Genomic DNA, 13,703 nt, shown 5'->3' with positions numbered 1-13,703 from the left:
TATTGTAACTCATTGATTGTTGGTCTTCCAGTCAAAAGCTCCCCCCCCCCCCACCAACTCATTCAGAACAAAGCTACTTTAACTAATGCCCAACCATTTACATATCACCTCCATTCTCAAAAACTGGCTTGAAATGAAATGAGGTTTAGCGTTTTACTGCTCTTGCCCGACTAGACTAAAGAAAAAATTAAATGTGGTTTAACGTCCTATTGTTCTACATGCATCGCGTGGGCTAATGAAGATGGGTGTACGTCATTCAGCGATGCGGGAAATGTTGTCCTGACAGTGGCGCTACGACCTACTCATATTTCAAATTCCCACTGTCAAGGGTTCTTTTACGTGCACGCTAATGTGTGCAATCACTATACATATTGACTTGCCAGACCATCCGTCCTGCACAAATCACAAGGGGATGGGTGTGTGCGTGTGTGTGGGGGGGGGGGGGCATGCTAGAATTTCCCGTTGATCTTTCTCGGCCCAACAGCGGGATTTACCACAAGGAGGTTTGGAAGTCAGCCACTAAGTCCCATAAATGAATATAAGAAAATCTTAAGAATTATAAATCCCATCGTCAACTTCGTTCACGTCGTTGATAAAAAGTCAACGCTCCTGAGGACCAGTTCAAGTTTCAGTCTGTTGAACGAGAATCCAAAAAACAGAATTGTTTTTAAAGGCCTCCCTACATGTTGTAAAATATGATCGGTTTTACCACATATGTTGATATTATATCTGTACCACTATCTGTTTCACATAGTTTGATGCTTTAACGTGCACCTAAAATATCCCTTGACAGTTGGAATTCAATGTAAAAGTAGGCCGGGTTAAATTTTCCTCATAGCACACTGTATGGCGTATACCCGTCTTCATTAGCCCAGTTCGGAGCAGAACAGTAGGACGTTAAACCCCATTTCATATGATACTCTATCACTATCTGTCTAAATGGATTCTGCTATTTTTGATTTTAGTTTTTTATTAAATTTATAGACAGAGAAGTGGGGTTTACCGTCCACTGGGCGCAAACTTGGTCATTTCGGGACTAATATATGGTTCAACTGCATTTCCATAATTCACATGCGCGTATGTTTTTTGTATTTTTTTTTTAGGGGGGGGGGGAGGAATCGAAAAAAAAACCCACGATGTTAGACAGGCGACCCTACTCCTTGTCAAGTATAAGCGGGAAATCTAAATCAGGTCAACTGACAATCTGATCAAAATACAGATATATATTTCGTTTCGTTTTTTATACTTCCAATGGCCTCTACTACATGAAGATCCGACAAGTTGTAGTGGGGGGTCGCGTCAGGGGTCATACGAACAGCGTTTAACCCTATGACGTCATTGTCTATGTAGGAGTCTTTAGACGTGGAAGCAAACCAGATTTTTTAAATGTGTGTTCGACGCGCCAGCATTTATTGTTGCGCTATACAAGCCCAATATAGTATATTAAAAGAAATAAGTAAATTTATCTATTTTGTCAATATAAATAAACTTTTACAAGGACACGGATGGTGATCTTAATTAACAGAAGAATAGCATGTATCAGTCATTTCGAGGATGTTTTTGTCTGTTCCCGCTGTTCGATTGTTTATATAAAAGACATAAAATAATAATAATCTATGAAATATTAATCATGAAATTCGATCAAAGCATAGCTTGTGTCTTAAATATTGAATACTAGCAGGATACCCGGCTTCGCTCGGGGGTCATAACTCCGAAACCGGAAGTGGTAGACTAACGCCACCTGGCCTATGTCACTCCCCGGTCCGAGCTACCCCTATACCCCAACCCTGAACAGACCGGTTCGCTCGGGGGTCATACCTCCGAAACGCCACCTGGCCTAAGTTACTCTTCGGTCCGAGCTACCCCCTATACCCCAAATTTCAGACTCGGGGCAGACCTAGTGTAGCCGTCAACCCCGAACAGACAGACAGACAGATACCCGGCTTCGCTAGGGGGTCATAACTCCGAAACCGGAAGTAGTAGACTAACGCCACCTGGCCTATGTTACTCCCCTGTCCGAGCTACCCCTATACCCCAAATTTCAGACTCGGGGCAGACCTAGTGTAGCCGCCAACCCCGAACAGACCGGCTTCGCTCGGGGGTCATAACTCCGAAACCGGAAGTGGTAGACTAACGCCACCTGGCCTATGTTACTTCCCGGTCCGAGCTACCCCTATACCCCAAATTTCAGACTCGGGGCAGACCTAGTGTAGCCGCCAACCCCGAACAGACAGACAGACAGACAGACAGACAAACAGACAGACAAACGACAGTCACAAATATATATATAGAAGATCAGGAGCCCATATTTCACGGTAACAACATCAATATGGATTGAAAGTACCAATATTGAATTCTAATTCGTGTTTTTAATATTACCAATATTATAGCTACTATTGAGTTTGTTCTATACTACATTGTGTTGGGTGGTCGGATGGCTAACACATTGCGCGATGGATAATAATGTCTGTCATTGACTCATGTGGCGCGGTTTCGATTCCCCGGTTGTACGTGACACGGAGTAGGTTTGCCTGTCCAAGCTCGTGAGTTTTCTCCGGGTCCTTCGATTCCCTCCCAGTGCGAGCAAGCATTGTATTAACAACAGACGTCAGGACTTCTTCATACTTAGTAGACAACAGGTAGACGAAGTGTGTGTTAATTAACGTCAAGCGATAAACAACCGAGAGCAATTAGTGCCGTCCACTTAAAAGAACAATTAAATTCGATCATTGATTCTAACAAACTATCGAATTCAAAGTCCGTGAAGACAAAATAGATCAGCAAGAGACACCTGAAGGATAGCATAATCTTACAGCCATGGCTCACGGTGTAACACTGGTCCTAATCATGTCTATGTCGGTTGTTTGCGCCACAAACAAAATGTGTGCAAACCTGGACACTTTCGGATATAAAGTTTCAAGAAACACTTTCCGTACTGGAGAAATGATTTTAACAGTTGAAGGAAGTGAATTGGTCACATGCATGCGAACATGTCTTGAATATAATCTGTGTTCATTTATCAATTTCAATACTGAGTTGGTTGTATGCCATTTGATGACACCAAAAGACAATTTGATGACTCAAGAAGGCACCCCGACCACTATCGAATCTCTGGGTGTAGTGTCCAGCATGGCGAGTTCATGGACCAAGGATATATTGCGTGGTCCGTGTTTCAATCACAGTTGCCCGAATAATACCCATTGTATCGTTCACGATCAAGAGATGGGCGAATGTGAAGTTATTGGTTGTGTGGGTGCACCATCGGTATCATATATTAACCAAAGCGCTTTTCAGATCAAGACTACGTGGCATATAGACGAGGTTGTCATGTTACCGTGTTTATATGAATCTTCAGGGTCAGCGAATTGTACTTCCGGTGGCTCCTGGTCTGAATTTGAATGTCAACGAGGTAAGTTAAAACTGGACAGGAAAAATAATACAGAAAATTACGTTCGAACTCTGAAATCACTTTTATCTTAATTTGTTATTGTTTCATTTAATCTCTGGTTATTTCCAATTACCGCATAAAAACTACAGATACACTGAAACTGTATAAGGCATTTGATGAAATAGCATAACGTCTTAAGCCTTTGATGAAATAGCGTATCGTCTTTAGCCTTTGATGAAATAGCGTATCGTCTTAAGCCTTTGCGGCACAGGGACTCATTGAGTATGATGCTGGCTCACAAGAGTTCCTAGGTTCGATCGCGGTGTTTTCCCAGACAATTCCTGGTTCTATATTCTCCTGGTGCAATAGAAAAGTATTGGCAAGGAATAGCGTCTAGTTCTTTAGATAAGGCAAAATACCGAGGCCCCTGAAAGTCGCAAATTGAACTTATAGTAGACCCGATTGGCGAACAAGAATTAAAGTGTTTCAATATGAGTCATCTCTGTGATAGCTGGTAAATTATTTGGAGATATTTCCGATCAAAAGGCTGTATTTGTTTAATTTCAGTTCCGCCGACAGACTGTTCCGATGCCGTTGATAAAAATTACACTGTAGGGGATACCCCGATCATTATTGACGTTGATGGCAATGGTCCATTAGAGAAAATAGAAGTTACTTGTGATGGGAAGTCTACAGTTATTGGTAAGTTTACAGTTATTTATATGTTTTCTGTTTTTAGAAAGTTTACAGTAATCAGTAACTTAACTGTTATTTATAAGTTTTCTGTTTTTAGAAAGTTTACAATTATTAGAATGTTTACAATTACTAGAAATAAAATAAAACCAAGTACGAACAATCCAAACCATTAGACAAAATTCAAAGTCCTAAAAAACGGTATAGGCAAAATAGTGTAATCAGGCAAAATAGTGTAATCAGCATATGGACTGTTCACCGTGTACAAAATACACGACAAACAGTTAAGTTTACAGTAATTATTAAGTTCACAGCTATTATTAAGTTTTGCAGTTATTATTAAGTTTACAGTTATTAGCAAGTTTACTGTATTTAGAAAGTATTAAAATACAAAATAAATCATAGCGAGGTGTAATTCTGTATCTACATTAAAATATAAATCTTTAATGAAGTCATTACTTTCTTCTGATCCTATATTACCATCAAAGCAGCTAGGCGCATTACCACACCAGCCTTTCATCTGCTGAATTTCCTGCCAAAATGTATTGGTTTTTTTATTTAGAAGGTTATTTGAACAAATGCGATCACTATTATTCAACTTCAAAGACCTGAGAGAATAATGAGTCCTGGTGCGTTGCCATATATCGACAAGATATCCAGATCGTGTCTTTCCATAGCATATACGCCAACATATGGATATTGTTCTGATGTGATTGTTCTAGTCCGGTTTAGAGTGTGGTATTCTTCGACATGCTGCAGATACTACAGTTAACGATAGTATTCAAATACTCATTTAGAATTGTCCCTGAAAGCTACACGGCTTAGTCCCGAAATGACGTTATTTTTGTCAAGTGGACGTTAAACCCATCTCTCTCTCTCTCTCTCTCTCTCTCTCTCTCTCTCTCTCTCTCAATACTTTATCTGGACCTAAATCAAAGTTGTTAGCTCCTAGAAAGATCAAATGTGTGGATGTCTGCCTGAATGGTAGAACAGCCGCCATTTGGTTTCACGAATGCGCCACAAGCTGTTCATATGAGTAACGGATCCTAAAACTAAAGGTTTTATGATTTATTGTATCATATAATTTTAACCCAGGAACCGAAAGGCTTTTATGATTTATTATGACATAAAATTTTAGCCCAGTAATCCAAAAGTTTTTATCATTTATTGTATCTTACAATTCCAGCCTAGGGATCCAAAGCTTTCATCATGATTGTAACATCTAATTACAGGTCACGATACAACAAATAGAACATATATAGACGACTACGAGCCGAAGTATTCGTATAAACTTGATCTACATTACACAGTCTCATTAGAACACATTAAAGTCATCAAACAAAATGCCGACTATTGTGAGCAGTTTCTGCGATATGAATGCTTTGGTGCGTTACGTTCAGACGCAGCATGGATAAATATGCATCATCAAAGAGCATTATATTTTGCTGGGAATGGAACTGACAATGATGCATGTGCTTGTGGTATTGAAGGCTCGTGTGATGCAGAGGGTGTGAAATGTAATTGCCAAATAAACGACGCTGTTTGGAGAGAAGATTCGGGTTTCATTACAAACATCACTGCTTTGCCAATGATTACCTTTGAAGGCGGCGATACTGGTATCCGAAGTAAGTCAAGCGTTGGTTCAATTTATCAATATATTCATTTCTCATTGTCTATATTTAAACTATTTGAGCAAGAACACGCAGCTATTATCAATATCTCACATAATACATATTTAAGCAATGTACATAAATGTTATCGGTCGACCAATAGATTTTTCCAGACCCTAATCACAGACAATTCCACAATTATGTGTCAATACTTGATTATTCCTAACATTTGACTGATTGTCTACTAAACGCCATGGATACCAGAACATCATAAAGTTATAATCGTTCATTCGTTCTGAAGGGTTAACGTCCACGTCCACCTTGGGTGATATTGCTGACAAGTGTTTCATAAGAAACTTGCCACGTGGGCGTACAGTTAGATTTTGAAATAAGCGTAGGTCGTAGCGCCGCTGTCCGGGCAGAATCTTCCTTGTAGCACACTGCATGACGTATCCCCATCTTTATTATGTTATTATATTACTCAATCTTATTAAAACACAGATCCTATTTCGTTTCGTTTTTTTATAGTTCAAAATTTCGTTTTACTTGTCTTCACAACACTAAAATGTGAACGAGTTGTTATATTAGCAGCGTTCTGGTTAAAGTGAGGGATTAGTCAATGAAACGATCTGTTACGTCAACGCTGATTGAATAATCAATATCTGACGTCATAGGGTCAAAAGCCGCTGGTACGACCCCGACGCGACCCTCCACTAGAACCTGTCAGATCTTTATGTAGTGTAGGCCATCGAAAGTAGAAAAAATGAAACGATATATAGATGGTATATTACTTATCGATGTATGAACGATGTTGATAACTGCAGGGGACCGGGCTGAAGACCCAAGATAATCAATATATATAGATTGTATATTACTTATCGATGTATGAATGATGTCGATAACTGCAGGGGACCGGGCTGAAGACTAATATAATCATTATCAGACGCACTGAGCTATGTCAATCGTGTTATTGGTCGATTCCTGGGTTTTGCCGGACCCTAACCACAGACACTTCCATGTAAATAGTTCAATATTCAGACAATTGACTTGCTGTATAATAAACGCCAAGAATAACAGAACATCCAGACGTTATAATTTTATCCTCGTATTTTTTTTTACATTGCAGATGGTATAGATGAAAGAGCTTATGTTACAATCGGACCACTTCGTTGTCAGCGATTAGACGTATGATATGATCATGGTGGTGGACAATACCCTAACACATCGGCAAGATAAGACCACGTTCTCATGTAGTTGAAGGACTTGAATTTACGTTGTTTTTGATGGACTGGTCTCTATGATATTCTGTTTGAAGTTCGGCAGTATGTGGAGGTTTTTTAGTCAGGATTGTCTCTAGAAAATCCCATTTAGATTCATTTTGTTTCTTCACAAACCTGCCTTGTATGAATTGTCTGATATCATCAAGTCGAACTACGGACAAACGTACCTTAATTGACCTCTATTACTTGAAGTGGAAGTATCTTGATAGCATTAGATTAAATTTTTACCGTTGCCAGTGGATACATCAAATGTTTGCCAGACCAGTGTAATATCATCAAGTGTTAAACGTTTTAAAAGAGACATAATTACTTTATAGAAAACTTGGCAGTTCTAATTCGTTATAAGAGTAATACCGTGGTGCCCTCATAGCACACCGGCTATTACGTATGCCCGTCTTCATTTGTATATTTTAAATATTTATTTGCGTTGTGATATTTATTTTTAATTTTTAAAAATTCGTAACTGTGATATTTGTTTTTATTGATATATATGAATAGTGATTCATAACTGTGATATTTGTTGAAGTGGAAGTATCTTGATAGCATTAGATTAAATTTTTACCGTTGCCAGTGGATACATCAAATGTTTGCCAGACCAGTGTAATAGCATCAAGTGTTAAACGTTTTAAAAGAGACATAATTACTTTATAGAAAACTTGGCAGTTCTAATTCGATATAAGAGTAATACCGTGGTGCCCTCATAGCACACCGGCTATTACGTATGCCCGTCTTCATTTGTATATTTTAAATATTTATTTGCGTTGTGATATTTATTTTTAATTTTTTTAAAAATTCGTAACTGTGATATTTGTTTTTATTGATATATATGAATAGTGATTCATAACTGTGATATTTGTTTTTATTGATGTATATATGAATAGTGATATAATTTAGCCTGTCTCATATTTCATCCTATGTTTGACGTAATATAATTATATGCCCGGATAGAATCAACATTACGTGATATATACCTAAAGATAACCATCATAAATTAATTGTTTATTGGGTATTAAATATATTTTTATATGTTTAGTTTGAACTCTCACAAAAAGCTTCACAAATGATAAATATCCATTTGTATATTTCACACACGGACATAATAAAATTCTTCAATCCTTAAAATACATATATATTCTAGAAATCATTTTATCATTGATATAAATTTAAAAAATAAAATATCTTAGAAATCTAAAAAAAAAATTACGAGATTTTCTATTTGACTTTACCGGTCCGAGGTGGCTCAGTGAGTAAGGAACTGGTTTAATAACCATGGGGTAAGGGGTTCGATCCCTAGAAAGTACCTCGAGGTGGTTTCCCCTTGTCAGTGATATTGGACAGTCGAGTATCTAGTATTCTGATGAAACGAAAATCCAAGGTTCCGTTTACACGTTGACGTGCACGGAAAGGGGCCTTGGCAGCCTAGCCTAGCCTAGTGTTTAACTTCCGCTTCCACCGATGGTCATATCGCAGACAAGTTGTCTTACTTTATTATGCTTAGCACACGATGCGCATGCGTGTGCGAGGAAACCGGAGTAAACCCACGAGATTGGGAATCCGTCCTTATATTAACTTTGTAATTGTCAACTCTCTAATAACATCCAGACTCTGATCGATTATTGGAACTCATCCAGAACAAAGCTAACTGTATAATTGCACTAAAACCCACCGGTTAACACAGTATCCCTGTTCTCTTAAACACCTTCACTGTCTCTTAAATATATGTATCAAACTGTCCTGAAATGAAATGAAATGGGGTTTAACGTTCTATTGTTCTGTGCCAACTGGTCTAAAGAAGATGGGCGTACGCCATTCAGTGTAGTATTTAAATGGTCTGATCCCTGGTAGCATTGTTTATTACCAAAGATTCTGTATTCATGAAACAAAGAACCACTCTATGGAATATTTATTACGAAAATCAATACAGAACATGGCTTCGAGTGTTTCAACGAAAAAATTAAATGCAAATCAGCATATAGGCAATTAAAGGTTGTGTAACTCGAGAGACGTTTTGTTTTCAATAATTCGCTTTTCGTAGGGTTCTTTAGCTTTAGCAGTGGAATGAAATCGGAGAACGTCGAGTGTATATAAACTAATTTACATTCATTTATAAAATTTATTTCTGTAATTTCTGTACGGTTATGTTTTTTGAAATACATGAGTGATCAAAATTGAATGGCAGTCGTTTCCGTCTGGTTAATCCAGTCTACAAGATTATTTCTTTACCATTTTGGTGTTTGTGGATCAGCCATTTTTTAAATTGGGATTTTTTTTTCTTTCTTTATTATAAATGATGCTTGATACCATAGAGAACTCGACACCGGGAAAATATTTTTAAAAATTGTGACTGCGTCTTAAATATTGGATAATTGCTTCACGGTAAGGTAACAAAATCATTATATTGAATTCTAATTCGTGTTTTTAAATTTCGAATTTTTGAACTATACCCCCTTTAATATCCATAGTGTCTTTACAAATAGCTAATAAATAGTTGTCACAGAGAGAGAGAGAGAGAGAGAGAGGGAGAGCAGTGAGGTTTAACGTCCACTCGACACAAACTAGGTCATTTCGGGACTAACATTTTTTTTCAATTTTATTTCCATAATTCGCCTGGGCGTAGGGGTCTTTAACTGTGGGAGGAAACCGCGGGACCCGGAGAAAACCCACGAGGTTGGACAGGCGACCCTACCCCTTGTCACGTAAAACCGGGGAATAGAAACCCCGTCAGTTGAGTTGTTCCAGCTATGCTAATTGGATTGAAATACAGACAGACTTCAGGAACTTTTCATACCTAGTAAACATTAGGTATAGAGACAAACTGTATCATGATTTCTTTGAATTAGAACTCGAGGTCTGTAAGTAACGTCAAGCACTATTACCCCAGAACAATTAGTCACATCGATTTTAAACGCGATAGAACTCCGTGAAGTCAAAAGAGTTCAGTAAAAACCTCCTGAGGGAAACATGTCATTTGTCTAAGCGTCATTTATGTACCTGGATGAGAATAACACATAACACAATTATATGGAATACAAGTTACTTGAAGGATTTATTTCTGGCGACGTTTCAACGACATTATAACTTAGCTGCATTGTAAATTACGGCCATGGCTCATGCGGTAACGCTGGTCTTAATCATGTTTATGTCGGTTGTTTGGGCCACAAACAAAATGTGTGCAAACTTGGACACTTTCGGATATGAAGTTTCAAGAAACACTTTCCGTAATGGAGAAACTATTTTAACAGTTGAAGGAAGTGAATTGGTCACGTGCATGCGAACGTGTCTTCAATATAGCCTGTGCTCATTTATCAATTTTAATTCTGAGTTGGGTGTGTGTCATTTAATGACACCAAAAGACAATCTGATGACTCAAGAAGGCACCCCGATCACTATCGAATCTCTGGGTGTAGTGTCCAGCATGGCGAGTTCATGGACCAAGGATATATTGCGCGGTCCGTGTTTCAATCACAGTTGTCCGAATAATACCCATTGTATCGTCAACGATCAAGAATTAAGCGAATGTGAAGTTATTAATTGTGTGGGTGCACCATCGGTATCATATATTAACCAAAGCGCCTTTCAGATCAAGACTATGTGGCATATAGACGAGGTTGTCATGTTACCGTGTTTATATGAATCTTCAGGGTCAGCGAATTGTACTTCCGGTGGCTCCTGGTCAGAATTTGAATGTCAACGAGGTAAGTTAAATCTGGACAGGATAAAATAATACAGAAAATTACATTCGAACTCTGAAATCACTTTTATCTTAATTTGTTATTGTTACATTTAATTTCTTGTTATTGCCGATCACCGCCTAATCTGTTCATCTCGACGATCGGTACCTGATTGAATACTGTCAGACAGCATTTCCGGCAGTCTATTTTTCAAAATTTTCTGGGGGAGGTCTCCCATACCCTCCGTAAGGATTCCCTGCTTTGAGGCTCGTGAGTGGGCTTCGTCGAGATTCGCAAGTCCGTTCGTTTGACACTTTACCTCAACGACCAGTGCCTAAAATACTGCCAGACTGCATTTCCGGCAAACTGTTTTTCAAAATTGAAGCTCGTGCCTTTGCCCCCTTAACCATGGACTTTGCCCCAGCTTTGCCCCTTCAATCACCGACGGCTGGCGCCGCCACTGATTATGATGCTGGCTAACAAGAGTTCCTAGGTTCGATCCCGGGGTTTGCCCAAATAGGTTCCTGGTTTTGTATTCCCCTGTTGCAATAGAAAAGAATTGGCAAGGAATAGCGTCTAGTTCTGTGGATAGGGCGAAATACCGATCAAAGGGCTGCATTTGTTTGATTTCAGTTCCACCGACAGACTGTTCCGATGCCGTTAATAAAAATTACACTGTAGGGACTACTCCGATCATTATTGACGTTGATGGCAATGGTCCATTAGAGAAAATAGAAGTTACTTGTGATGACAAGTTTACAGTTATTGGTAAGTTTACAGTTATTTATATGTTTTCTGTTTTTAGAAAGTTTACAGTAATCAGTAACTTAACTGTTATTTATAAGTTTTCTGTTTTTAGAAAGTTTACAATTATTAGAATGTTTACAATTACTAGACAGTTTACAGTAATTATTAAGTTTTGCAGTTATTATTAAGTTTACAGTTATTAGCAAGTTTACCGTATTTAGAAAATACAAAATAAATCGTAGCTAGGTGTAATTCTGTATCTATATTAAAATATAAATCTTTAATGAAGTCATTACTTTCTTCTGATCCTATATTACCATCAAAGTGGTAAGGCGTACTCAAAGCTATTAATAACGCAATGCCAAATTCAAAGTTTATTTACTGCAATAACTTTTAACAAATGTACATAACAATTGACAAAATCGAGATAACAAGCATCTGTGGATAATTTCATGAAAGAATTCACTACAAATGCACAAAACCGAAACGTCAGAGAACTATAAAACAAAGCAGGGGTCAGCTGAAGTCATTATCGGGTATTTCCACCCTGAGCTCTTACACATGATTGAAGTCGCCTTTGCATGGACTGGCACAGATGTCTCATTACACGCTGTGGGATTGTTTGCCAATGATTTTGGAGTGCCTGTACCAACTCTGCAACAGTTCGTGGTGGCACGGCTTGAGTTCGAATCCGTCGTCCAAGTTCATCCACAAGGTGTTCGATCGGGTTCATGTCGGGAGACATAGCGGGCCAATCCATAACACGGACATGATGATTGTTCAGAAAGTCTCATGTCAACCTGGCAGTGTGGGGTCGGGCGTTGTCATGCTGCAAACCTATCTGACGACGGACGCCATGTTGATCCAGCAATGAAAGCAACACCGGACGAAGGATGGCGTCAACATAATGTTGAGCGTTGAGATTGCCTTGGACCACCGCCAACTGGGACCCGAAGTTGACGTTAATAGCGACCAAACCATGACGCCACCTCCCCCGAAACGATCCCTTTCCAGCAAGCAGTTACGGGCAAAGCGTTCATGTCGACATCGGTAGATACGGTGACGTCCATCAGGAAAACTGAGGTTGAATCGGGATTCATCCGAGACGATGACATTGCGCCATGGTGTGTTGTGCAGATACCCCTGATTTGCGGCCCATTGCTGTCTGGTAAGTCGTTGACGATGCAAAAGGATTTGACCTTGGTAAGGTCGACGGCAGCGTAAGCAGCCAGACGCCTTCGGACTGTTTGAGGGCTGATCTGGCGTTGCCGTGTTCCAACAGTTCCCCAGTAGCAGTAGCTGACTGGAACCTGTTGCGAAGATGCTGTAGTCGGGTGTGGCGATCTTGAGCAGCGGGTTTGCGTGGAAGCGTTGTCTGAGGCGTGCAATGGTCGATGGGCATTAAAGTGCCAATAGCTCAGTTCCTGTTTTCTTGTGTAAGGCGTGGCATTTTTCCGAAGAGATGAATGTTGAAATTTTGATCTGTATTTAAAGGGCCAGAGTGCAGGGAATGCAGGTGCAAAATGTGTGACATGGGACAGTTTAAAATAGTGTTACGTTTGCACAAACAAAGTTCATTACCGAGAACCCAGCAAAAAGAAACCCATCAAAAGTTTCACCTATGTGCCATAAGATAGGAAAGGCCAAGAAAACGTTTACCAGAAATATTTCACGAATTAGGCATTGCGTTCTTTATGACTTTTAGTATATTTAGATGGTTATTTGAAAAAAAATGCGATCACTATTCAACTTCAAAGACCTGAGAGAATAATGAGCTTTGGTGGGTCGTCATATATCGGCAAGGTATCCAGATCGTGTCTTTCCATAGCCTATATGCTAACATATTGTTATTGTTCTGTACTCTCTAATATGATTGTTCCAGCCAGGAAGGTATTCTTCGACATGCTGCAGATATTGCAGTTAATGTGATCCTGTTGAAATACTCATTTAGAATTGTCCCATGAAAGCCACACGACCTAATTCCGAAATGAGCTAGTTTGTGTCGAGTGGACGTTAAACCCCATCTCTCTCTCTCTCTCTCTCTCAATACTTTACCTGGACCTAAATCAAAGTTGTTCAGAACAGCAGCCATTTGAGTAACGGATCCTAAAAGGTTTTATGATTTATTGTATGATACAATTTTAACCCAGGGACCGAAAGGCTTTTTATGATTTATTATGTCATACAATTTTAGCCCAGTAATCCAAAACTTTTTATCATTTATTTTATCTTACAATTCCAGCCTAGGGATCGAAAACCTTTTATCATGATTGTAACATCTAATTACAGGCCACGATACCACAAATAGAACATA

This window comes from Patella vulgata, chromosome 3, assembly GCF_932274485.2.
Source record: "Patella vulgata chromosome 3, xgPatVulg1.2, whole genome shotgun sequence".
NCBI classification, from domain to species: domain Eukaryota; kingdom Metazoa; phylum Mollusca; class Gastropoda; family Patellidae; genus Patella; species Patella vulgata.
This window is presented reverse-complemented; position numbering follows the sequence as displayed.